The sequence below is a fragment of the Diachasma alloeum genome, unplaced genomic scaffold (assembly GCF_001412515.2).
Source record: "Diachasma alloeum isolate Michigan unplaced genomic scaffold, Dall2.0 Dall_scaffold_00195, whole genome shotgun sequence".
Taxonomy (NCBI): Eukaryota; Metazoa; Arthropoda; class Insecta; order Hymenoptera; family Braconidae; genus Diachasma; species Diachasma alloeum.
The window spans coordinates 486,300-511,240 of NW_021680360.1; the positions used below are offsets into that span (position 1 = coordinate 486,300).

At 36.9% G+C, this 24,941-nt stretch overlaps 1 protein-coding gene across 1 annotated transcript in view; it reads right to left on the reverse strand.

The window, feature by feature from the left end:
• The window catches only part of LOC107048610, a 182,827-nt gene that overhangs the window by 84,405 nt on the left and 73,481 nt on the right, over positions 1–24,941 (reverse strand). The window contains exon 2 of the mRNA XM_015271852.1: positions 24,040–24,083. The gene's annotated coding sequence lies outside the window, so the exon portion shown is untranslated. The remainder of the gene's footprint in view (positions 1–24,039; positions 24,084–24,941) is intronic.

The following is a 24,941-nucleotide window of genomic DNA, read 5'->3' on the forward strand; positions in this document are numbered from 1 at the left end:
GGACAGGCTGGAGAGGAAAGACAAATCAAAGAAGCTGGAGGAAGAAGTTAATAAATGCCCTAGCGGGAGAAGTAAATGTACCGCTGTGTGTAGGACTAGCTAAGATAGAAAGAGTGCTGAGAGATTACAGCGAAAAGAAATTTTAAGGAACTAGAAATTGCGAAAGTGCTCAAATTGTGATACTGTGATATTACCATCATCTGTTACACCCTAAAGACATTATTGACAAAAACAATTTATTGGAGTGTTATGGAAATATTTGTTGACTGGCTTGTGTAGATGTAAAACTGTAACACTAGCATCAAGGAAATAAAATATTCAACTATTCTATTTATGATTTCATTGAAAATAAAATAGATTGAGATATTCTCATATAAAAAAAGCGGAATTTCATTGAATTTTCAGTGAAATCTGAAATTTCATGATTTTTTCCCTCTTAAATCACATTCAATGTCACTCTGCTGGAAATTACTAGCTGAGTGTCCATGAAATTTATTTATTTTTTCCAACAGTGTGTCCCCCATGTAATGTTGCAAGAAGTGATTTTCAGACATTAATTTTTCACTAGGATGCCCCGATGGAAGGATTATAATTATTACTAGCGTGTGGGTCAAATATGAACCTCGCATATGAGACGATATTAAAAATATGGTGAATAGTTTTGGCTAAACATCATTATGTTATTGCCTGCTCTTCGGATCACGAAAAATATACCAATCATCAAACTCTTTTCATGTCGTTTGCGAATAACCAAGAATGCCATTCCCTATCCGTATCCGCGAAGCTAATTATTTCCTCCATTCCATCAGGTATTTACTTCATCCATTGACAAAAAATATTATGTCGAGAAGAGTAATTTTTCCTTTATTGTATGTCTCCATTTCTTTATTTAATTCCCGGTATCCCCCATTGTCATCAGCATTGCTCCACCCCAGGGATTGTTGTACAACAGGATTGTCTTTTTTCTTCTCTCGAGTATGACACAACATATCCTCTTGCACTTTCTTATATTTTTATGCTCATGGCGGATCCACTCTGCCTCCCCATTGCGTGGCTAGTAACGCCTCGTGAGAAACGGCTTTATATGATGATGAATAGTGAAGCCGGATGTCTGTCAGAGGCGGCCATCATATCATCACTGCGTACAGTGACGACACTCTCGGTTTATTTATCCCCAGGTCATCAGCCGGGTTTCGGGATGATCATAGTGGGATTCAAGGCACGGTTTATGATCAAATTGGAGCGGTTTTTGAGGGGCGGAGGGTTTGGGGAAGGCGAGATTTATTTATATTTCGATGGGTACCCAGAATTTTGTTTTCAATTTATCAGGCCATTCTGCTGCGGAAAGTAGAAAAAGAATTCTATGTGATGACAATGAATTGATTAATTTCAACTGAAGAAACTCTATTTCAAACACTATTAGAAAAGAAGTGGGAAATTGCTCCTATATTGAGTATAGTATAGTTATTTTTGTTAGTAAATTAGCTATATGCTTCCGAATGGTCATTTTGCTTGTTTTTTTCCATTGTATATTATTCATAGCCTATTTTATACATTTTGTTTGCAACAAATGTATCGGAAAATTCCTAGTAATTTTGAAGCTCTCGTGGTATTTGTTTTTTTTTCTCGGGGTATTACATACGAGAATTTTTCCCATCCAAATTTTAGCCAATAGAATTACACAATTCGACTGTTATTTTATATAGTCAACACGGTATTCTTAAAGATATTTTTCCCGCAATTTTACCGATTTCCATTAATTTTCAGAGAATAATTGAACTGGTTTTACAGTTCTCAGAAATAAAAATGTTATGAAAAGTTCCGAAAAGTCTAATGGAAATTTTAGCCAAAAACTTTCAACAGTGCAAATAAATATGAGTTTATTGAAATGACTCGAAATAATGCTTTTATTCAGACAGAAAGTTTCGATTCTGGCATTCGCCAACTTTTCCCATGATAAAAATGAATTCACGGAGTCATGAGTATTCATGAAAGGTCATGAGAAATGGTGGCAAAAAATAAAAAGAGACAAGAAAAAATATCGAGGATGAAGTTTGTTCAATCTCCGACTTAACATATCGCCGCTGAAAAAACTTCTCCCTCGTGAAGAGCAAACACCGACTCGGGAGGGTAGTGATTCTGACTTTTAACATTGAAAAAAAATGAAGGGCCAAAGATAGAAAAGGTCAGGCTTTCGCGCGTGGCTGTCATGCGAGTGGAGAACACTAGGGCTTCAGCGGAATCGATATCGTACACCCCAGTTGCTATCGGACAGGGGCGAGTGAACGTCCGTGACCGCACTTCCTGTGCAGATTTTTTTCTCCTTTTTTATGTTTATTCAGTTTTTTTTTCTGATATTGTCAATGCGAGGTGACTCGCGTGCCTGACTAGGTTTGATTGTTTCACAACTTTCGGCAGAATACTTTTTCATTTATTTGTGTTTGTTCTCCGAAAAAACATACGATGTACATGTTGAAGGCAAAAATGCAAATTATTGCAAATACATTTAGAAAATCATGTTATAAAAAATTTGTTTCGTTGGAATTAATCCGTTTCGTGGAAAGTTCTGCAGTAATTTTTAAGCGAACGATTTTAAATTTGTGGAATCTCAAATTTTACAGATTATGATGATCAATTCATTAGCGAAGCGGTAAACCCGGGTTAAGTCGATTTTTACTATTGGCCAGTTTTTGCCGACTATCTCGGAATTTAAAAGAGAGAAAATTTTTTGTCATGACCTTTTTTGTCGAGCCAATTGAGGGTTATAAATAGGTCATAAGAAAAATTTTGTTATCTCTCTTAGATTTCGAGATATTCATCAAAAACTGACCAAAAGTCAAAATCGAATCAAACCGGTTTACCGCTCCGCTACTGAATTATGATGGTGACCTATCAAAGTGCAGTATTCGGGGCCACGTCTTACCTTCACATCAGTTCTATTTTGATAATTTCACAATCGCCTATCTGTGGTTTTCGCTTCTTTAGTATAATTGGCTAAGGCTGTTGGGTTTTCAATGAGAACACAATAAAATCAATACAAAACTTGATTTAAATGGAATTTAAATTTAAATAAAACAATTTGATAGATAGCTGTGCATTCAAAGAATCTTGTGAACAATTGATGTGGACCGTTAAATGATCGGGGGAGGGTTCCACAATTGAACTGCTCACCTTACTTAAAATTCCAAAAGGAAAGGTTTACATGAGTGATGGTTTTTGACGTAGAAATAAAACCAGAGAAATTATAAATTTATCCAATACGTTGGCTTGGCGCAGTGGGTAAGTTCATTGCCTCAATGCGAAAGGTTCCGAGTTTAAATCCCGGCCGGGTAGAATGGTGCGAGCTAATCATTTAAAGTCTTGATCATCATCGCCGTTTACCCTAACCGGGTCGAAGGGATGTAAAATAATGATAAAAAAAAAATTTATCCAACGCTGATACCAAACACACTGTTAGAAAAAAAATGATATTTTATGGACAGTTGACTACTAATTTTCAGGACAGTGTCACTCAATGCAAGGGAAAAAAAAATCAGGAAATTTCAGGAAAATTTCAAAATTTTAAGCAACATAAAGACGAGAATTCCTTAATTTACATGAATTTCCAAACTAATCTGAGTATCCAGTGGCAAATGACATTGAATTTTCAGTTATCTTTGATTTTTCCTCGAAATTCTGTATTTTCGATGACAAAATTCCGTGAAATATCAGTGGTAAATTAATTCGATAAGAATTTCCAAAAAGTATACCGGAAAATTGAGACAAAAATTTTTAATAGCGCACTGATCATGGAAAGGAATATAAATTCAAATTCTGAATAATTTAAAATAATTAACATTTACAATTAACATTCCAAATGACTTTACGTAAGAAAATCTCACTTCGAAAAAATTGAAATAATGAAGGGTGTTCATTCAAGACCTCATGTAGCATAATCATCTCATAATCCAATATAATTATAATGTTTGGAGATGAACATGAACATGGAATGACTGACCCGGAGAAATCCGCTCCCCAAACAATAAATTTTTCTCCCAAGAAAATGATTCCTTGGCGAAAGTAATTCTTTTTTCAGTCTGGAAACCAGAAACTTCTGTTCTCTCTGTAACGAGTTATTATCGAACGTCTCTTATCAGACTTGGTAACAAATTTCCCTGGCCTCTTCATTGGTAATTAATCGCCGTTGACGATGCCCCACAATGCTATTCTCAATTCCATCAAAAGAAGTCATTTCTTAAATTAAAAGAACTTCCTTGATTGATCCAACTAAATTACCTCCCTTGATGCAGCAAGCTGGGCAGTCTCCTCCAGGACGCTACCCTTAATTAATAAATCTGAAATACTTCCCCAAGAATCCTAAAATTACAAAGAAACTCATTAACCCCCATCCTCTCTCTTCTAATTCACTTAATCACTGTACCAACCACGTAATTAACTCGTCCAGTGCTTTATAATTATCACAACACAGAGAGCTGGAATCCGTCCGACAGTGTTACCCCCACAACCCCTCCCCCAGTGTTCCACAGAAATTGCGCATTCCTCCCTCAATTTGTTTGAAATTTGGGTACACGGAGAAAAAAGTTGGAGAAAAATTACAGAACAATTTACCGAATGAATTCCCTCCCCGCCCTTTCTCATTCTATTTACCTTTGTCGTTTCAGTTTATAAATACGACAGTTGAAATAAATAGGAAATAATAGGATCAAACAAGGAAGATTGACAGAAGGAATTAAGTGGGTCCCTCATCGCAACATCGAGACTTCTTTTTCTCACTGAACTCTCGGGGAAAAACATGAAATCTCTGCATTCCACTGAACTGTCTCAGATAATCTAAAAAGAATTTCCAGTTCTCAGTACTGTTTACTGAAATCCAGTACTGAGCAAAAACAAGTTTTTTGAGAAGCACGTCTTTGTGCGGAGAAAAAAGTTGGAGAAAAATTATCGAAGTCAAGTAATCTGGCAGCGAAGTTGATTTTCAGTACATTTACACCTTATATCGGGATATAGAGCGAGGCGAATAGTTAATTTTTCTGCGTTGGCCCGGAAAAATTTACTGAATATGAAGATCATTTCAGTAGGAAGGCGGTAAATCGGGTCAAGTCGATTTTTACTTTTGGTCAGTTTTCGATCAATATCTCGGAATCTAAGAGAGATAATAAAATTTTTCCTATAACCTTGTTTGAAAGGCAGCAATCAACTAAACGGTCGGTCCTACCGATTATCGTCGAGCACCATCGGGAACCTTCGGGTGGAGCGGTCAGGGGATCGCGAAACCCCCAAAAGGCAGTTGCTTTTCTGTATCGTCACGATAATGATAGAGTAGAGTCAGTTACTCATCAGTATTCTAAATTTAATATTTTGCTCAGTACATCAACTTGTTGATTAAGTTCAGTAATTTCAGTGACTCAACGAGATAAAGTGAAAGACAATTATCAGTGAAAATTAGACATTCAACATTAATTATACCAAAGAGTGTACGGCAATAGTGACAAGTGGTTCGATCCCACGAAAATATATTGAGATTTTTTATAACACGCCTACGGTAATTTTCCCAACATCTCCCTCCACATTTTTATCCCACATCCACCCTAAAACTAGTTCCTCACCAAACAAACCTTTTTTATAACCCTTAATTGGCGCGATAAAAAAGGTCGTGACAAAAAATTTTCTATCTCTTTTAAATTCCGAAATATTCGGCAAAAACTGGCCAATAGTAAAAATCGACTTGACCCGGTTTACCGCTTTGCTACTGATTTGTACGGAAACAGCCAAATTTACCCTGCATTCCATTAAAAATTATCCCAGTGAACAACAAGTAATTTCAACAGAAATTTTCATTTTTGTCCCGTAGCAACATCATTAAAAAAATCCAAATCATTCTCCACCGAATGCTTAAAATATTTCGACTCCAGAGTTTAAGATTTTTCAAATTTTCAGTTGATCCATAATTGAATGGAGTACGAAATATATGTTCGTTATACGTTTCCACATCCATTGCGACCTTTTAGACAGCAGAAATATCTATATTATTATTATATATTATTATTGTATTACATATATATGTACTTTATGAATGGTATTGTAAAAAAATAATAATGTCGATCAAATTATGTCATATATATGCGATTGTGTAATTCTACGTAACATATTAATATTATGATGGCTAACACGTTGACAAAATGATTCATCAAATTTCCCTCAGCTACAAAGTTAAACGTAGTGTAATATCCAATTACATTCTAATATCCCATTCACCCGAGTGGAAATTTTAGTCAGGTCTTGATCAGACACTGATCAGGTTACCTTATCAGTTTTTGATCAGCTATGTAACGCTATAATTTTGAATTTTCCACTAGGGTTTCGTCGCCTACCATCATTAGGCATTAATTAAATTTAATTGTTTGAGAGAAAAAATTAGCATCTTCCTAGCCGGGAATCGAACCCGAGACCTCCCAATGTCGCGTCGGGTGCTTTTACCATCTGAGCTACCAGGACACTTACAAATTTCACTCTCAATTTGAATCATACCCGAGTGGAAATTTTAGTCAGGTCTTGATCAGACACTGATCAGGTTACCTTATCAGTTTTTGATCAGGTATGTAATGATATAATTTTGAATTTTCCACTAGGGCAATTCAATTTGTATACACCATTGAAGGAATCAAAGCAAATAAATGTAGAATAGCATAAGGCCCCATGGAGTAGGACATTCCCGCGCGGACAAATCTAGTCTCCAGAAAAATCGCACGACTCTTAAAAGCTGAATAATAAACAATTCATAGTGCCAACAGTACCGCCCACCGTCTTCACCATCCTAATCCCTGTCGATACATCAGAATTACCCGGGGATTTTACCCGGTGCTCCACCTATATAATGCAGCCCACCTATATAATGTACACAGAGTATATAGACTTTCTGTTAAGCCACTCAATTTTTATACTGTTCTGTCCAAGGAGGAACGTGTTAAGTATACGTAATGTATATACCAATGGGACGGTAAATATATACGATTATATAGGAGGTATCTCAGAGTCGGGGAGTGCACTTGGCGAGATGGAGAATTGGCTGTGGAAGCCTGTGCGATCTCCCACCCCCTCGTCTTGAGCTTTGATAAGCTACTTACGAAGACAGATGTCGCTGAGACGACACTCACTCTTGAAGAAACTCATCGTTTTCTATTCGCTAACAATTGCATCCGATATTTTCGTGCGCTTTTGGTCGAGTTCTAACGGTATCTCTTCGGGTTTCTACGGCGTTTTGTTCGTAACGAGGTGAAATATTGAAAAGAGTTTAGAAAAGCGATTTCTGCGATCGAAAATTAAAATGGCGATTGATTTTTGATATGGATACTTCGTGTTTTTTTTAAACATGTGCTTGGAAAAATCCCATTTCGTCTATAGATTTTTGCGCATATAGTGGCACTTTTCGTAACTTTTACGGTAGTAAGTAACAAGTGACTTTCCATTTACGGGATTTACATTACATAGCAGAGACATTTTCAACAAATCCTGTCATTATGCCTGTAACTACGGCTATAGCTATAGCAACGCGTGTTACTACCCATCGGGTATTTTTTCCTTCGGCTACTTTTTCGTAAATTCTCGGCATACTCATCTCACCTGAATTAGAGAATGTTCGGAAAACTGTATCCACACGGAAAAAATTATTTTGTGAATTTCAACGAGTAGTTGGTGCATTTCAATAACTAGTTGTTGAAAAAAATGAAATTATTTGGTGAATTTTAATAACTGATTGTTGAAGGTCACCAACTACTTGTTGAAATTCACCGACTAGTTGTTCAAAGAAATTAATTACCAACCAGTTGATAAATTCCAAGAACTAGTTGTTGAAATTCATAAACTGGTTGGTAATTCTTTTTTGTCAACAACTAGTTGTTGAAATTCATCAGATAATTTTCTCAATTCATCTCGTCAGACGCCGATAGTAAGAAGAGGAGACAACGTTGCAATTCACCTCAAGGCCTATTTCTAGACTTTGAAAATCGTCAATCAACTAAATGGTCATTTCACGAAAATCAAATTTGTGGAGAAAGTAGGAGGTTTTTCCCCAATGTTTAAGTTAGACCTGCACACGGCAATTTTTGGATGATTCCTGGCGATTGAATGTCAAATTTATCCCATTCAAATCTTTAAAAAATGTAATTTACCACACAGACGACCAGAAATTTCCCCATTCCACCTCTCCCATTCCCCGCCAATTCCAACAAATTCCCCCCAAATCCCCCAATTTAATAAACTTCACATAAAAGAAACACCCGTTTCCACAACTCTCGACAACCCAACAACCCCAACAAACCCAAGACGAGCTAGGAACAGATTGAAAGTGTGTAAAGTCGATTTCAGAATGTTCCTCGAGAGCTAACGCAATTCCTCGTACGTCTGTGAAAAAACCGCCCAAACCCTAGCCCTAGGAAACGGAAGAGAAAAGGAAACGCGAGAGTGACTGGCAGAGGAAAAAAACACAAGAAAATAAAATGAAGACATTGGAAAAAAACATTAAATCCTCCACTCGCCGTTTTCCCCCACATCCTCTGTGCTATCTGAATTGGATACTACAACAATCTACCCGTTCCTATTTGGTGGTCGTGAGGGGGTTGAGGATTTACCTTTTCTTTACTCCACCCCCCTTCCTCGTTTGCTTATACGACAACCGCAGAAAAGGTCGAGAGTCCTGAACTTTTTTTTCGTTGGCCTTTCCTCCTGTCGCCCCCGTGGATTGTGCCAAAAACATTCGCAATCTTTTTTCTCTCCTCTATTTTTTCTCTGCCTCTCTCTTCTGCTCTGACACTTTGCCCGCTGTGGCTTATTGTCGACGGAGCGAGCCGAGGAAAATAAGAAACACGAGAGAAATAAGGGGAACACGTGAGAGCCGGAAAATTGGGCGGTCGGAAATTGGATGGAATTTTGCAAATAAGTGAAGTCGAAAGTTACAGTGGAATGTTCTTTAAACACATCATCCATGAATAGACGACCCAATTCAATGCGCGATGGGGTGAGAGTTGCATACGGGCTTTTCTCCCCGCACGGCTGTTCGTAACGCTGCCTTTGAATAATGCTCGACTGTGCTCAAGTACAACGGGGGCATTGTGGGAGGACAATGAGTTTCTCTTCATTGAAACATTAACTTGTGGGCTCGATTGATTGAACTGTTAGATTCCGACTTCAGCTGCGGTATTTAGAGAGAAAGTTTGTTGGGTTTTGCTCGTTTTTCGGGCGATGGGAGGGTTTTGGGGAGGGAGGAAGTCGACTGAGGGTGGGTCGATTGTATATTCTAATGGTGAAGGAAATATTTGGGCGAGGGGTGACTTACTCCATAATTGAGTCACACCATGATTTCGAAATGAAGTCGATTTCGGGCGATTTCGGTGATTTCGAGTGTCAATCCATCAAAAACCCTGGTGAGGGGATCATCTTGGAGATTTTATGCCTGTATAGCTCCTTCCGCCAATGCAGAAAATTAAAATAAAATTTTTCTCGTTTTTTGACTGTAAAGAATTACAAATACACTGTTAGAAAATTAATCTTGAAATTTTAAGTGAAAAAGTTTGAAATTTTTAACAACGACAAAGTTACGTGAAATTTCTGTAGAATTCTTCACTGACAAATCAGTTAATTTCTTGAATATTCAAGTAATTCTCGATTTTCAGGTCCAGACGGCACTGGAAAACCTTGAAAATTTTGAAAATTCAGGCAATAACTTCTCTGAATTTTCAATCTATTGAAAATTGAATTGTATGTGATGTTCAATGTTCACGATGAGCTTAGAAATTCAAGCTTTCATTTAAAAATCAATGATTCTTTAACATGAAAAACCCAACTGTCTCGAATTTTCAAGATGAATGCGAAAGTTAATGAACGTTTTCATTTGAACTTGAATTCAAACTCACAACATTGGAAATTCACATGACATTGTGACTAAAATTTCAAGAAATTTCTAACAGTGTAAAATCATCAGCATGGTAGGGACAATCCCCTGGAACTTTCAAATTTCACCACGGTCTTCCCTAAAAAAAAGAATCTAGCACCAAATTTGAGTGATAAAAATCACTGATGATAACAGTTATGTACCGGAAAATCAAACCTTTTTTTCTCCATATTCCATATTCATTCACCCATTCATACCCCAAAATCAAAAAATTGATGCATCCCCACAGTGAAGTGAGTCGTGAAAATTTGACGTCGATTTGCCGAGGGAGTTGAAAAATGTAATCCAGTTAGTGAGACCGACATTGCGGGCTGTACATATACGTCCACACATATCCGAGCCCAACGAGTGCTTCAAGTGTAAAGTGGTAGAAGACTGAAAAATATAAGACCACCCAACAATTTGTTTATTCTCATGGGTTTGGGTTATGTATTATATATAAAACATGAGATGCTCTGGTCCCTGAGAATTCTCTCCAGTGCTTCCCTCGTCGGATTTACCCGGTTTTCTGCCTGAGGACTCGCCTCCCACTGCTGGGAGGGGTGTGCCGCCCACTGACACCAAATTGGCCGACGTTACTCTTCCGGAGAGGTTGCAAGAACGAAAATAAAATGCGGGGTGGAGGGGAGGGGGGAGATACTGGGAATACAAGAGAAGAAAATGTGAAGTTAAAAAACGAATAAGTGAAAAAAAGGAGAATGGAGGTAAAGGGGTAGTTATTTAGATGGCTGGACCCAGCTTGCGGGACGTTCATCCTTTTTAGCATATCTTCCGGTGAACTACTTTTTTTTTCAGGGGTATTTGAGAATTACTGGGGGACGAGGACAAACAATGCGTGGAGATATGTTTTGGGTTGTTTATTGCTGAGGTTGCCGATAGAGAAAATTAATGGGCTCTTTTGTCGCTGAATTGTGTATTGTTCCGTCGCAACGGAATATTAAATTCAATTTATAAAACATTTATCAGCAATTGAAATTTATCACCTGGATTCATTAATTATAAGGAATTCCGTGAGTCTGTTACAGTCAATTCCAGAATACACTGTTCAAAAAAATTGCGTAATTTTTTCGGAAAAAAATGTTGAATTCGATTTGAGGGGGAGAAGCCGATAGAATTTTAAGTTTCTCTGCACGGAGAGAAATGTCCAGTAAAAATTACGTAATTCCCAATTCGCTCACCGATTACGGCATCGAGTCAGAAAATTTAGGTGATGGTATCGTAATTTTTCACAGGAGATTCAGATAAAAATTACGGAACTCTCTGGAAAAATTTCGTGACAGTTCCGTAAAATTTCCTACAACCACATTCCGCTCTGGAATTACGGAAAAGATACGTAATTTTTATTGAATATTTCTCTCTGTGTGACAATTCTAGTAAACTTCAATTTTTTTTAGCGACAGGAAGACGTAAATTTTACAATTTATACGAATTTCCCTTCGATTTTCAGGGATTCAGTCTAAAATTGTGGGAATTCTGGGAATTTTGCTGATTTTTTATCAATTTTTACGGAATAATTATACTAAAATTTACAGTTCCCACAGATTCTTTCATGAAATTATGAATTTCGGATGACAACATTCTTTGAAATTTCAGTGAAAATGTTACTGGCTAGAAATTTCTAAGACTATTATCGGAAATTTCAATGATTATTTTTCTCAATCGGATTTCGACGAATCAGAGTACAGTATTTGAGGCTACCTGACAGTTTTATCGCAGATATTTCCTCCTAGCTTTTGAATATTTCGGACATTCGTCTGGATTATTCTCCCCATCTGAATTGCCAACCAATAGGAATGCAGTATTTGACGTTTTTGCGGGATAAACAACGATGTTTTTATTCAAATTTTCAAGTATTGCTGAACAAAATGAGGAATGAGAGGAGGAAAATAATTTTTTCATCGATAAATTTGAGCAATTGAAAGTACAATTATTGTAAATGAATGTGGTGTGATCCGCGGAAGTGACGTTAGCAGTGTTTTGAGGGATGAGACTTATTTTCTTAATATTTTGGTCAATAACATCGAGGGAATCTCCTCCAAATCTATCCATTTCGACACTTGAGTTTCGTCCAAGTGAACTTGAACAGATTACTATCGACATTCGGGTTATCCTTTGTTTATCGATAATTCTGGTTACCATGCAACGAATTCGGAATTACCGGAAAATTATCGAAATAATCCTACCTCCACTCCACTCCAAAACCACAAATACCGCATTTCTATTGCGTGACCATTCAGTTGGGGGAATAATCAGCTATAATACCCAACTTTTGTATCAGCTATAATACAAAATTATCGGATATTTCCCGAATGTTTTAGTGCATAGCAACGAGAGGGATCAGTTTTGCAGATTTTACTGCAAAGCTGATCCCGATCGTTGATATGCAGGAAAACTTGAGGGAAATATCCGATGAATTTTGAAGGTCGAAGGGTATTCGGGGGACAATTTCTTCAATTCTGATTTTGGCCGATCAGGATGCAGTGTTCGGGGTTACGGGACACATTTCAACAAAATGTGAGGAATATCTGTCAAATTCGTAGAAAACAATTGACAGGCTACAGGGAAATTATCAGTGTGAAACGCGTCACGTGACTCCGACTACTGCACTCTGATTGGTCAAAATCAGAATTGAGGAAATTGTCACAGAAATGCCCAGAAATTTTAACATAAAAATCTTTAAATTTAACCAGAAGCAATCAGAAATTTTACTGGAACGGCATTAGAATTTTTCATAACCGATATACTATTAGAAATTTCTTGAAATTTCAGTCACAGTGTCATTCAAATGAAAGCGTTCATTAAATTTCTCATTCATCTTGAAAATTCGTGAAAATTGGACTTTCCATGTTAAATAATCATTGATTATTCAATGAAAGTTTGAATTTTCAAACTCAATGTGAAAATTGAACCTCACATACAATTCAATTTTCAATAGATAGAGATGTAAGGAAATTTGTTGCCTGAATTCTCAAAATTTTCAAGGGTTTTGAGTGTTGTATGGTCCTGAAGGTCGAGAATTACTTGAATATTCAAGAAATTAACTGATTCGTCAATGAAAAACACAGAAATTGCATGTAACTTTGCCGTCGTTAAAAATTTCGAGCTTTTTCATTTGAAATTCCAAGCGTCATTTTCTAAAATTGTACAGTGAAACCTCCATAAATGCTCGCCTGCCTAAGTGCTCCTTGCCCGACCGCGCGAGGAGAATCGTTCCCCCACCAGTGCATTCCCCCATCCGTGTTCTCTCTCGAACCTCTCTCATTCTCTGTCCACGGCGTTTCCCTCTCCAGCGGTCTTACATGCATCTCCCTCCAACTCTCGCTCTTCACTGCCAGAAGGAGGGCGCCAGCATAAGTGCCAGTGCGAAGAATTCCAACCCCCGGAGCTGAGCACTTAAGCAGGTTTACTGTAGATTGGTTTTTTTTTCGAGTACTAGTACTAGAATTTTTCTAAAGAATTTCTCTCCGCGCATTGTCCGGGAAATGTCCACTCTTTTCAAACAGTATACTATAACAGTGCTCCCTCTAACAAAGTAATTTAATTACGACTCAAGATGTAATCCCAATGATTTTCTCATTTCAACTGACTCGACTTACCCCCAATCCTCCATTTCTGTAGGATTCACAATATTATTACCCCTCGACTTCTTTTCACGTCAATGCGACCCAACAAGCTCTCCTTTGTCAACAAATTCTACAGGTATCCATTCGCTTGAACCGGGTATAGAGCCGGGGAATCACGGAGATGACTGAAGTGGACCAGGAAGAGAGGACAAAGAGGAAAAATACAGTTCAAAGCCCTCTCCCCCTCGCACACGACTCAACTCATAATACACAGAGGGATGACGTTAGAAAATATAACGAGCCAACGACAGTTTCTTCTTTCGTTCGTCCGAGGGAATGAAAGGGATACAGATGAATGGATGAAAGAAGTCGACGCGGACACAGGACGGGGCATGTGAATTCATAACTCTCCTTGTACAAGTTCGTGATATTTTTTTTTCTGCTCTTTCCTCGCTCTGTTTCATTTGGCTTTTCACCTTCGACTGAACTTTGGAGCGTCTCCCGGGGGCTTTCAATTTCATCGAAAGATTTGTTTTAGAATTTTTCATGAGGCAACGGATACTTTCATGAGACTTCTGAAATTATGGACGAATGAGAAGGAGAGAATGGCGAGAAATTGCTTTGCAGACTATTTTGCGGATATATTAATAAGAGGGAAGTTTACATGAGTAGTCACGGGGAGAGGGAACACGGATTTTCTTGAGTGAACATTGTGAACAATATTTAACGCAATTTCACGCTTGACTTTGGACGTTGGTCTAACCTTCAATGATCATATACGGCAACACTGCAACGTCGGACATCCAATACGGCCGTCGTACTAATCAAGAGGCTTTTAATTCGATTGTGTGGAATTAACTCTCCGGAAACTAATGGTTTTTAGTGTCGTAAAAAACCTAGAGAGTATAACGAACAAAGTCATATACGGTGATATGTACGAGAAAACGCTTCAAGAATGTGAACGATTGGATTGAAGGTGGGAGTATATGGCTCTCGTGGACGCAATGTGTTAAATTGCAGTTTTTCAAAAGTCGTTTGGGCTACACTGTTAAAAAAATTTGGCTGAATTTTCCGGAAAAATAGATTGAATTCGATTTAAGGGGAAAAAGTCTATGGAATTTCAAGTTTCTCTGAAAATTCAAGTAAAGTCCCAATTTTTTAGCAGCAAAAAGACGGAAATTCCACAATTTAGCTGAATTTTCAAGTGAAAATGAATATTGCCTGGCAAACTTCATTGAATTTTCAAAGAATTTCTCTGAACTTCACGGAGTTTCTGAAATGTTTGAAGCAATTCTCTGAAAATTCAGAAGAATCTAGGATTCAAGGAGAGGGTTCGCGGAATATTTAAACAAAACTTTCTAGTTCTCACGGAATTTTTCATGAAATTATGAATTTTCAATAAAAAAATTTCTTGAAATTTCAGTGGACAGTGTATACAGGATGAGTGCACAGAGGATTTCCCCGAGAAAAATTGCCCGAACTACTTGGATATCCTTAAATTGAATTCAACATTATCCGAATGTTGGCAGCCAAAATTGCCTCAACATCCAAATTTTTTATCTCTGCCTGAATATTGATTCTAAAATAAATTTTTTCAACAACAGATGACGCAAATAATCTCGAAGAATATTTTAAATCACAATTGAATTTATAGTTGAATATGCGCATAAACAAGTGGAAAACTACTTTTGTCACAAAATAGTGAATATATTTTTGCTAATAAATTAGCAATTTTCTTCCGATTGCAATTCCTATAATGATTTATTTCAAATTAAATTCAATGATTCATTGAATTCAACATTGCCCCAACGTTAAGTTTTTTTACCTTTCCCTCTATATTGGTTTCAAAATAATTGTTTTCAATAACAGATGATGCAAATCAATCCCATTGAGAAGAATATTTTAAATCACAATCATTGAAATAAATGTTTTTTCCGTTATCGTCGAAAAACGATCGGTCACATACACACATACACAGCTACACGCCTCCAGCCATGGTCTAAAAATAGCATATTCGAACTCCTGAGGCCATAATCAGTTATCCTGACACAAAAAATTGGCAATTTCGCATTTAACGAATACGATTGTTCCGTTCTGAAGTAAAAAGGAAACTGATACGCATGTGACTTTTCTCTTTACAGTCAATAAATTTTCAGGCATTTTTTTGCCACGTTCATTTTCCTAACATTTCTAGCATATATTCTTCGAGAGGGCGCCAAATGTTACAGTTATAATATGAAGCCGACACTGAGAAAAAAAATAGTATTCCCAAATATTCACGTATCTACTTGAAAGAAGTATTTATTTCTTCAAAATCGTGTTTCTCCAATCTAGTCATTCCAAGGCGAGCTTGATTAGATTTCAATTATGACAATTATGTTGTTCTAGAGGATGACTATGCTGCACATGACATTGGATGAACTATTTCAATAGTTATTAATTTTCCCTAAATTTCTTATTTTCTAGAGGAAAGAATTTCGATTAATTTTCTAATGTTGCAATATAATTACCATAATCGAACCATAAGAATTGCCTGGGAATGACTCGTCTGGAGATATATTGAAAAAATAAATGCCTCTATCAAGTGAATGGATACACTGTTAGAATTTTTTTGAAATTTCATGGAAGATATTATAGTAAATCTCATGGCAGTGACATTGAATCGGATTTAACGGAAATAATGGCTATGAAATTTGATGTTTCAAGTCGAATTCGCGGGAATTCATGAATTTTTAGTGGGATTATGATGAATATTTCACACATTGATTGAATTTTCAGGGGAACATGAACATTCAGAAACAAAATGACTTGAATTTTCAATGTTTCCCTGAATTTTTCTGATTTTTCTGAAGTTTCACAGAATAATTGAATTGAAAAATCAAGTATTTTATGGATTTCTAGATCCTTTGAGCCGAAAATCAGTGGAGTATTTGATCTTCAGTGAAACTTGAACACAATAAAAATTTCCGGAATTTGATACGGAAAATTCAGATGAAAATTATTCCACACTCACCGGAAAGTTCGTTCTCCCCCCAAGTAGGATAGAAAGTGACTACTTTCCTCCCTAGGGAGGCTCTTTCCGACCTAGAGACATACTTTCCTCCCGCGGGAGGAAAGTACTCACTTCCTGCCTTGTTTGGGGGGAGGACAGTACGAACTTCCGGCGACTGTGTAAAAAAAATTTTTTCATCACGCTGTGTGGAAAAGTGACTTTTCAGGCACGCTCCGCGTGCCTAAAAGTCCCTTTCCCACGCATTGTGATGAAAAAAATCGTTCGATACTCGTGGGAAAAGTGTTTTCCGCACTTGTATCGAAATGTACTATTTTCACACACCTGTACGGAATCAAGACTTTACGCCCTTGGGAGCAACTTTCCACCCTAGGGCAGAAAGTACTCACTTTCCTCCGGCTCATCAAAGAGCAAAATAGGAACTTTCCTTTGCAGGCGTGTTAAAAAATAGCATGTGCACCTCGGGCGGGAAAACATGACTTTCCGCCCTTGATGCACAATATACTATTTTTTCTCACTGCAAAGACTGTTTCATCGTTCGCCAAAAAGAGCATCATTCTACCTTTTATCATCCCGCACGGCAAATCACCTGTTCCATTTCCAAATTTTTCAGTCTCCATAACCCACCAAATCCCCTGAAACAAATGGACCGTAGAATACTTGAAAATGGCATGGATACAGGGTCACAGGCGTTTGGTATAACGACCATGGGACGCCCTGTCTCGCACAGGGAATCGCCATAAATCTTCGAACAGTGTGATCCAACGACCGCAACGTCGCACGTCCACCCTCAATCCTAGCCGGTGTATCTACGAGTCGAATGTATGTACTCGGCTGGCGTATCAAAGCGTCCCCGAGCCACTGTCATACAATAACACAGAGCTCACTCACTCTCCTCCTCTCCGCCCCCCCCCCCCCCCCCCCCCCCCCCCCCCCCCCCCCNCCCCCCCCCCCCCCGGTCCACAACCCACCTATTTTCCCATGCTAGTATATTCTGGCGCCCTAACAACTGAAACTCCATACGATGTATACGAGCATTATAAACCAACGCTGGCTATAGTCTTCCACATGATTTATAACAGCGTCATGTTATATGTAGATACCTATATTATCGTAACGCGAAATGTCGGGCTTGTATAACAGGCTGAAAGGGAAATATGTCGGGTTGAGTTGGAAATACGTGAATAGTGAATAAGAGAACACGAAAATTGTTATTTTTGCTCATGAGTGCAAATGGCGAAACTGATATGAGTTGATGGTATCAGTACACTGAGAAAAATAATTTCTAATATCTGAAACATATTTTATTGAGAGAAGCAAATTATTTTCAATGGCTTAAATTTCAGAATGTGTGCACTTCACGAAACTCGAATAAATTTTCATTCATCACCATCGTTCCGCGTTACGTCATGAATATTTTACATATTGCAATATTGGAAGTGCATAACGAAAAAATCATGAAAACAATAAAGCCTAGAAGATTGACGATTCTTCTATGCGATTTAAGTAAGTTCATTTGCCACAAAATTATACTTGAGTACAAGAATATTTTAAAGTATGAGGCCTTCCTCGGGTCATGTGAGTTGAGATGCCTGAGAGAAATGAGCAATTGAAGAAAATTTGCTTGTCTCAAGAAAATATGTTTCAGATATTAGAATTTTTTTTTCTCAGTGTAGCAAAATTACGGTGCAGATGAAAATTATTGAATCGTGTTGCTGCAGGAGATTTATTTATCAGACATACGCGAAGAAAAACATTGGAGAAAAATTTCTGAACAGGTAAAGTAAACGTGGGGCGAACTTGATTTTCAATACTTCTTTGGAGAATGATTTTTTTCAGAACGCATTCGGCAACATTCCATTGGTCCCGATGATATCCTCCACAAATATTCTTTTTTCATTGAATTACATTTCGCTCCACGATTACCTTTCGTATAGTCAAATTTGCCAGGGTTTTCTAGGAATTTTTATCCAACTTTTCTCTCCGTGCGCTTACAGTAAAAACGCATGTCTGAATTTTATACACCTTTTGTAGACATTTTTCAGATACTAAAAAACGTCTGAATAAAATGAAAATGTCTTTGAATTTCAAATATAAATTGAGATATTTAAGCACCTGTTCGTTTGACATTCAGACAAATTTTTATTTTATTCAGAAGTTTTTTAGTGCCTGGAAAATGTCTACAAAAGGTGTGTGAAATTCAGACATATGTTTTTGCTGTGCTGTTGAAACGTTTTCAGCACATTGTAGTTTTGCTGAAATTTCACGGAATTTCGTTATTGAAAATTCAGGACTTTGTAAAAAAATCAATGAGACTTGGAAATTTTAGTTTAATTATTCACTGAAAATTAGTAGAAATCAGGCAAGTTCCGGTAAATAAATATATATTTCAGTTTTCAATTAGTAATTCGAGACTGAATATTTGATTGCATTAGAAATTCAAAAAGTTTGAGAAATTCTTATCTCAGTGCTGTTAAAAAATTTGGAATTTCATTGATTTTTCGGTAAAATCTGAAATTTCATGATTTATTTTCCGTTAAATCCCATTCAATGTAACTCTCTCAAAAATTACTAGTCGACTGTTCATAAGAATATCAGGCCCGTATGTTTATATTACCATAAACGATGGAAGATGCTCAAGTTATGGACAATGAAAAACGTCTAAAAAAAATTCTTAGAATTTCTTAAAATTTGATGCTTAAATTTCTTAAAATTTCTTAAAATTTGACAATCAAATTGCGTAAATAGCATTTGAAGAAATCCAATTTTAATTTCGTTGCGTAATTACCATCATCGCAGTGAAATTAAAAGACAACGTTTTTCTACATTTTGAGAAAATTTTGAGAACTCAAAAACTCAAATTTTTTAATTTTCTAACATGATTTTCTTTAATATGAAAAAAATCTGCATATTAGCAAATAGGTAATAATAAAAAACATTTACTGTGGAGAATTGATTCCTTATAAATTCATAACGGCGACTACCTTAAGGAGAATAACCCAAGTATAGTCAGACAGATGCTAAAAAGGTTAAAATACATGACAAAAGTTGAACTTAGCAAAATTGTAAATACTTGTTCCACGAGCTTTTCACCGAGTATTGATAATCCGCAAAGAGATTATGGAATTCAACAAAATGATTTATCAATAATAATAACAGGGATTCAATCTGGCGAAAAAAAAAATATATATGTACATTAAACTCAGCGAAGTATTTGATTTGGTTGAGGAAAAACTAGACATCAACCCCAATTAAAAACATGCCGTTTGTTAAACTCATTAACTCAGTTTCACTATAGTTTACGTTTTAATTAAACCATTTACCCGCACCCAGTGTTTTTTACCGTAATATCAATTGGTTCGTTATGTGAATTCTGTCTGAAATTGTACCTGATGAACTCAGTGATTTCCCTCATCGCCACATTTGCGCGCATGTTTCAAGAGCTTCTAACGAGGAGTAATTAAAAGCCGCGGGATGCCGTAATTGCTCCAGGTGTACGAGGGCTCGATTCTTTTCCCTTTCCATTTCCCTTGCGCTCACCAGTATACCACTAGACACCGAAAAAACCACCCAACGCTGACTGCGGAATATATGTACATGTATATGTGCCGATTTTGTGCCGACGCAGTGGGTTTTGCTCCGCGATTCTCGGCACTAATGCCCACCCACGGAAAACGAACGGGGGCGCATTTGGCATAAATCTTCACAGCCCCTTTAACTGTCCCGGAAATTCGATAACAAATTTTTTTCATTCATTCCAGAAGCATCTAGATTCCTTTTCTTCCACTTCTCGAGTCCGATAAATTGTTTTTATTGGATTTAAAAGATTTGGAATGATAAATTGGTTGCAGTAAGATGAATAAACAATCAATTGCGACCCTTTATTTTCGCGGAAGATGAAAGAACATTTTAATATAAAATAGTAGATTATGTCATATGTCGTCCGAATGACATAATCTATTTTTTATCACGAAGTTCCGCAAAGAAGGAGTGGGGTGGGGGCGGAGAAGAGGGTCCCGGGGCGAAGCCCCCGGCGGGGGGTTGGCGGGGGGAGCCACTCCCACTGAAAAAAAAAATTCACAAAAGAAAAAAAATATATAAAAATTGAAGTAATTTGTACTTTTTGTTAGGTATAAGAGAAATACTACAAAAACCTAGTATTTCCATAGAAAAATTCTATTGAATTCGTATTGGAACCCTTGAAAACCTCTATTGAATTTTTGTGAAAATTTTATTGATTTGTTGTGCCAATTCTATCGGAGATCATGCAATTTTACCATCTCGTATTCCTAAAAGAATATTTAATAGAAAAAAGTCCATAGATTTTTCATTTCTTCATTCTTGGATACAAATTTCTCAAATTTTTTATGGAGCCCACCTCCCCCTCGCTTCTCCTCACCGAATGAAAAACCAGAACAAACGTAAAAAGTGATAATAATGAGTGAATCGGAAATTCTCTGTCTAAAAGGATGATTCTAATGAAAATTGGATAACAGAAAATTTTCAATGGTGAATGTGCGGAAAGCATAAAGAACAAAACGGAGGAATGAGGAACAGGGGCAGTGTGAAACAGCTGGTTTGAGGTTGGATATTTAACGAGTCTAGGAGCGCTAAAGCGTGACATGAAGTCAGCCGTTTCTCTTTATCAAGTCCATGGCTGCTAATCGCCACCTATCGGCCGCAGAACAGGCCGATAGGTGCAGGGTAGCGGGACTCAGTGATGAAATAGCATATAATATTCATGATAAAATACATTTGGGTCTTCCAAAACGATAGGCGAATTGACACGGCGAAAAAGTATTAATCAATTGGAAATTTTGCGTAATTTAGTGCTGAGGGTTCATTCGTCTTCATTGACTTTAAAAAATCGTGTTATCTCCTGATCAGTAATGTCGTTTTCAGACTGAGAGAAAAAAAATTTTCAACAGGATAAGATTCTTTTGACTTTTGAAGCGTTCTCAAGACTAGAAATTATGTTCTTCCCATAAATTCATGTAGTTTGCGTTATATCCAGAATTTTTTTTCATCAGGACTTTAATAATTACATAAAATCTTCCCCAAAGAGACAACACTTGAGATCAATTTTCTATACAGTTAAATTGACAATAAAGTGTTTCTCGTGCAATCGAAACAAGAATTCCTCAGTTGGAGATGATGAATGATCAGATCGGGGAAGTGTGAATTGTCCCAATCCACTAAATTCTAGATATAACGCAAACTGTATGAATTTACGGGAAGATTTATGCTAACATTAAAAAATTTTCTAGGAACAAGAGAATCTGGTGATAAAAATTTAGTACTTCAAAATAAGACTCCAAAAATAAAGGTCACAAGGATCAAAATAAGCATTACGAGGGTCAGAATAAGGATCATGAGGATCAGAATAAGGGTTACGAGGGTCAGATTCGGGATCATCAAGGTTTTAACAGATTGAGAGTTCAAATAAGGGTCATGGGGATCAGAAACTAAGGATCACAAGGGCCAAAATAAGGGTCACTATACATCTTTCTCTTCTATATCTATATTATAAAAATCGAAATCGACTTCTGGTGCACGGAGAGAAATTTTCTAGAAAAATTCTAGTACGAGGACTGGAAAAAATCACAATCTACCGGCTGTGAAAAATTCTAGTGCCGTTAAGGTAAAATTTCTTGGTATTTCTGGTAAAATTTCTGGGGATTTCTGTGAAATTTTCACAGAAATATGGGGAAAAATTCACATTTTTCCCAATAAGATTTCTAGTGCCGGCACTGGAATTTTTTCCTGGCCGTCACTTTGCGCCTCTTTTCCCGTGCTAGCACTAGAATTTTTATAAAAAATTTCTCTCTGTGTGATGAAAATTTGGTATACGAAATTAAGACTCCAAAATTAAGAGTCAAAATAAGGGCCACGAAAGGTATAATGAGGGTCACGAGACTCAGACTAAGGATCACAAGTGTGAGAATAAGGATCATTGGGGTCATATGGGGGTTAGCGAGTGGAGCGAGCAGGGGGCGTCGCCCCCTAGTCCCACATATAATTGTTCCCATATATATTCGTTCCGTGAGGGACGGAGCCGCACGCTACGCCTGTGACCACTGCTGTCGCTCATAAGTTTCTAATAAATCTCATTTTCTCTCCCTTCCACCAACATTTCATAATCAATAAAAACAAGAAAAAATATCAAACCTAGTTTCTCCAAGATGAGTGTTAATTTCTCTCCGTGTACACAAAGGGAAATTTTTGATAAAAATTATCCTACCGTTCTATAAAAGTGTATCATGAGTCATCGTTCCCTCATTTCTATTCTGAAATTTAGTAAAAATTAATATATGATGATCAAATTTTATTGCACGTTAGAGAAATTTTATCCTGACGCATAATAAATTTTACCCTTCCAGTCCAATAATTTTTATGTAGATAACAACGAAAATTCTAGAACGGTTGGTAAATTTTACCCTACCGGTACAGTATTTTTACTGTACCTGTACGGTAATTTTTATTTTTATCAGGATAAAATTTCTCTAACGTAGAATAAAATTTGTTTTAAAATTAATTTTTAGAAAATTTCGGGATAGAAATGAGGAAACGATGACTCATGATACACTTTTATAGAACGGTACACGGAGAGAAATTTTCTAGAAAAATTCTAGTACGAGTACTGGGAAAAATTACAATCCACCGACTGTGAAAAATTCTAGTGCTATTAAGGTAAAATTTCTTGGTATTTCTGGTAAAATTTCTGGGGATTTCTGTGAAATTTTCACAGAAATACGGGGAAAAATTCACGTTTTCCCCAATCAAATTTGTAATACCGATAATAGAATTTTTTTCTGGCCGTCACTTTGCGCCTCTTTTCCCGTGCTACCACTAGAATTTTTCTAAAAAATTTCTCTCCATGTAGGATAATTTTTATCAAAAATTTGTCTCCATGTACCCACCTAACACAAAAAGAAATCGTGCCACCACTCGTGCAGTGGATCCATCAAGAATGCATTTAATTCCCAAAAAATGCGTCTCGACAATTACCCGTGAAATTGTTAATCTCCCAAACAATTACATAATGCCCAAAACTCCATTTATCAATTAACCCGATTCACCTCCACCCCTCTCTATTTTATTCACATTCTCCCTCTCATTATCATTATTCCAATCAGAAATTTCTCACCTCCTTCCACTCGCCTAACGATCATCATTAGTTCACACCAATTCTCCGAAAATTGCGCACCTGAAGAGCGCTGTGCACCCCCGACCCTACGCAAATTATCCCGTCTACACTTGGATGGAATTCAAACTGCTGATGGCAACTCAACCCAACTCCACTCAGCCCTCCTCCCCCCCATCCCTAAATTTCCATCTTTTTACCCGTGTACCTCATGCAAAACTCCCACTGATTGACTATTGATTGGGCATTGAACAATAATTGAGGGACAGGAGTTTTCGGAGTGCAACATTGTTATAACTTCTGAATAAACCCAATAAAATCATGGGAAAAAATTTCCATTGAATATTTAAATTGAAATAATAGAATATTAACTCACCCCACTTCACGATTGGCTGATTTCCGATTGCCGGCAGGCGGAATCTGAAATATAATTAATGAATTGGATTAAAAAATACGCCAGCAGTTTATTCCATACTCGCTTTCATATAAAATTTAATCCCACATCATATGTGCTAGGGATTTTTCGCATTCGTCATATGTGAACCGTGTGGTCTTTATTCCGGATCAATATGGTTGAGGATTGTCGGGTAAATCGAGCCCAATCGTATGAAAAAATGTATGGTGATGGTCGAATAGCTTCATTTATTTATAAGCCCTTTAACATTCGCATCGATTCTCGGATAATCCCCCTGGGATCACTCAATTGAACCTCTAATCGAAAATAAAAACTATTTGGGGGTAACTGGGGACAATAAAGCGGTAAACTTTGCCCCTCGTCAATCCATTCGTGAAGTTCATGGAGAATTCCACGTTTTTTCAATTGAAAAATAATTATTCTCTTTAGGTTCTGAAATATGTATTGGATGTGATGACGGATGGTTTGGGGAATATCTCCGAATGCGAGGAAAATAAATTATTTATAAATTCCCAAAACGTGAAAAAAAAGTGGTGACTGAAAAGAACTCAAACTTTTTTTTCATATGAAAAATTTCCGACGATTATTTTCAGACATTTTCCACGTCTAAAATTTCGTCATTTATAAGTCATTCACACATTTAATCTTTCAACCATATCATCTGCGTTAGATAAAGACATCGCCTGTCTTACAACTCGATTTATTCCGGTGCCTGTTTTCTGAAATTTTCGTTTAATCCCGCAAATTTTGCGAAATCAAACGCCACAAAATAAGTTTTGAACCCCTTCTATTTTTAAAAAATTTATTGGAAAATTCTAGCCACATGTGTATGGGTCCATTGTAATTGATCTACACTGAGAAAA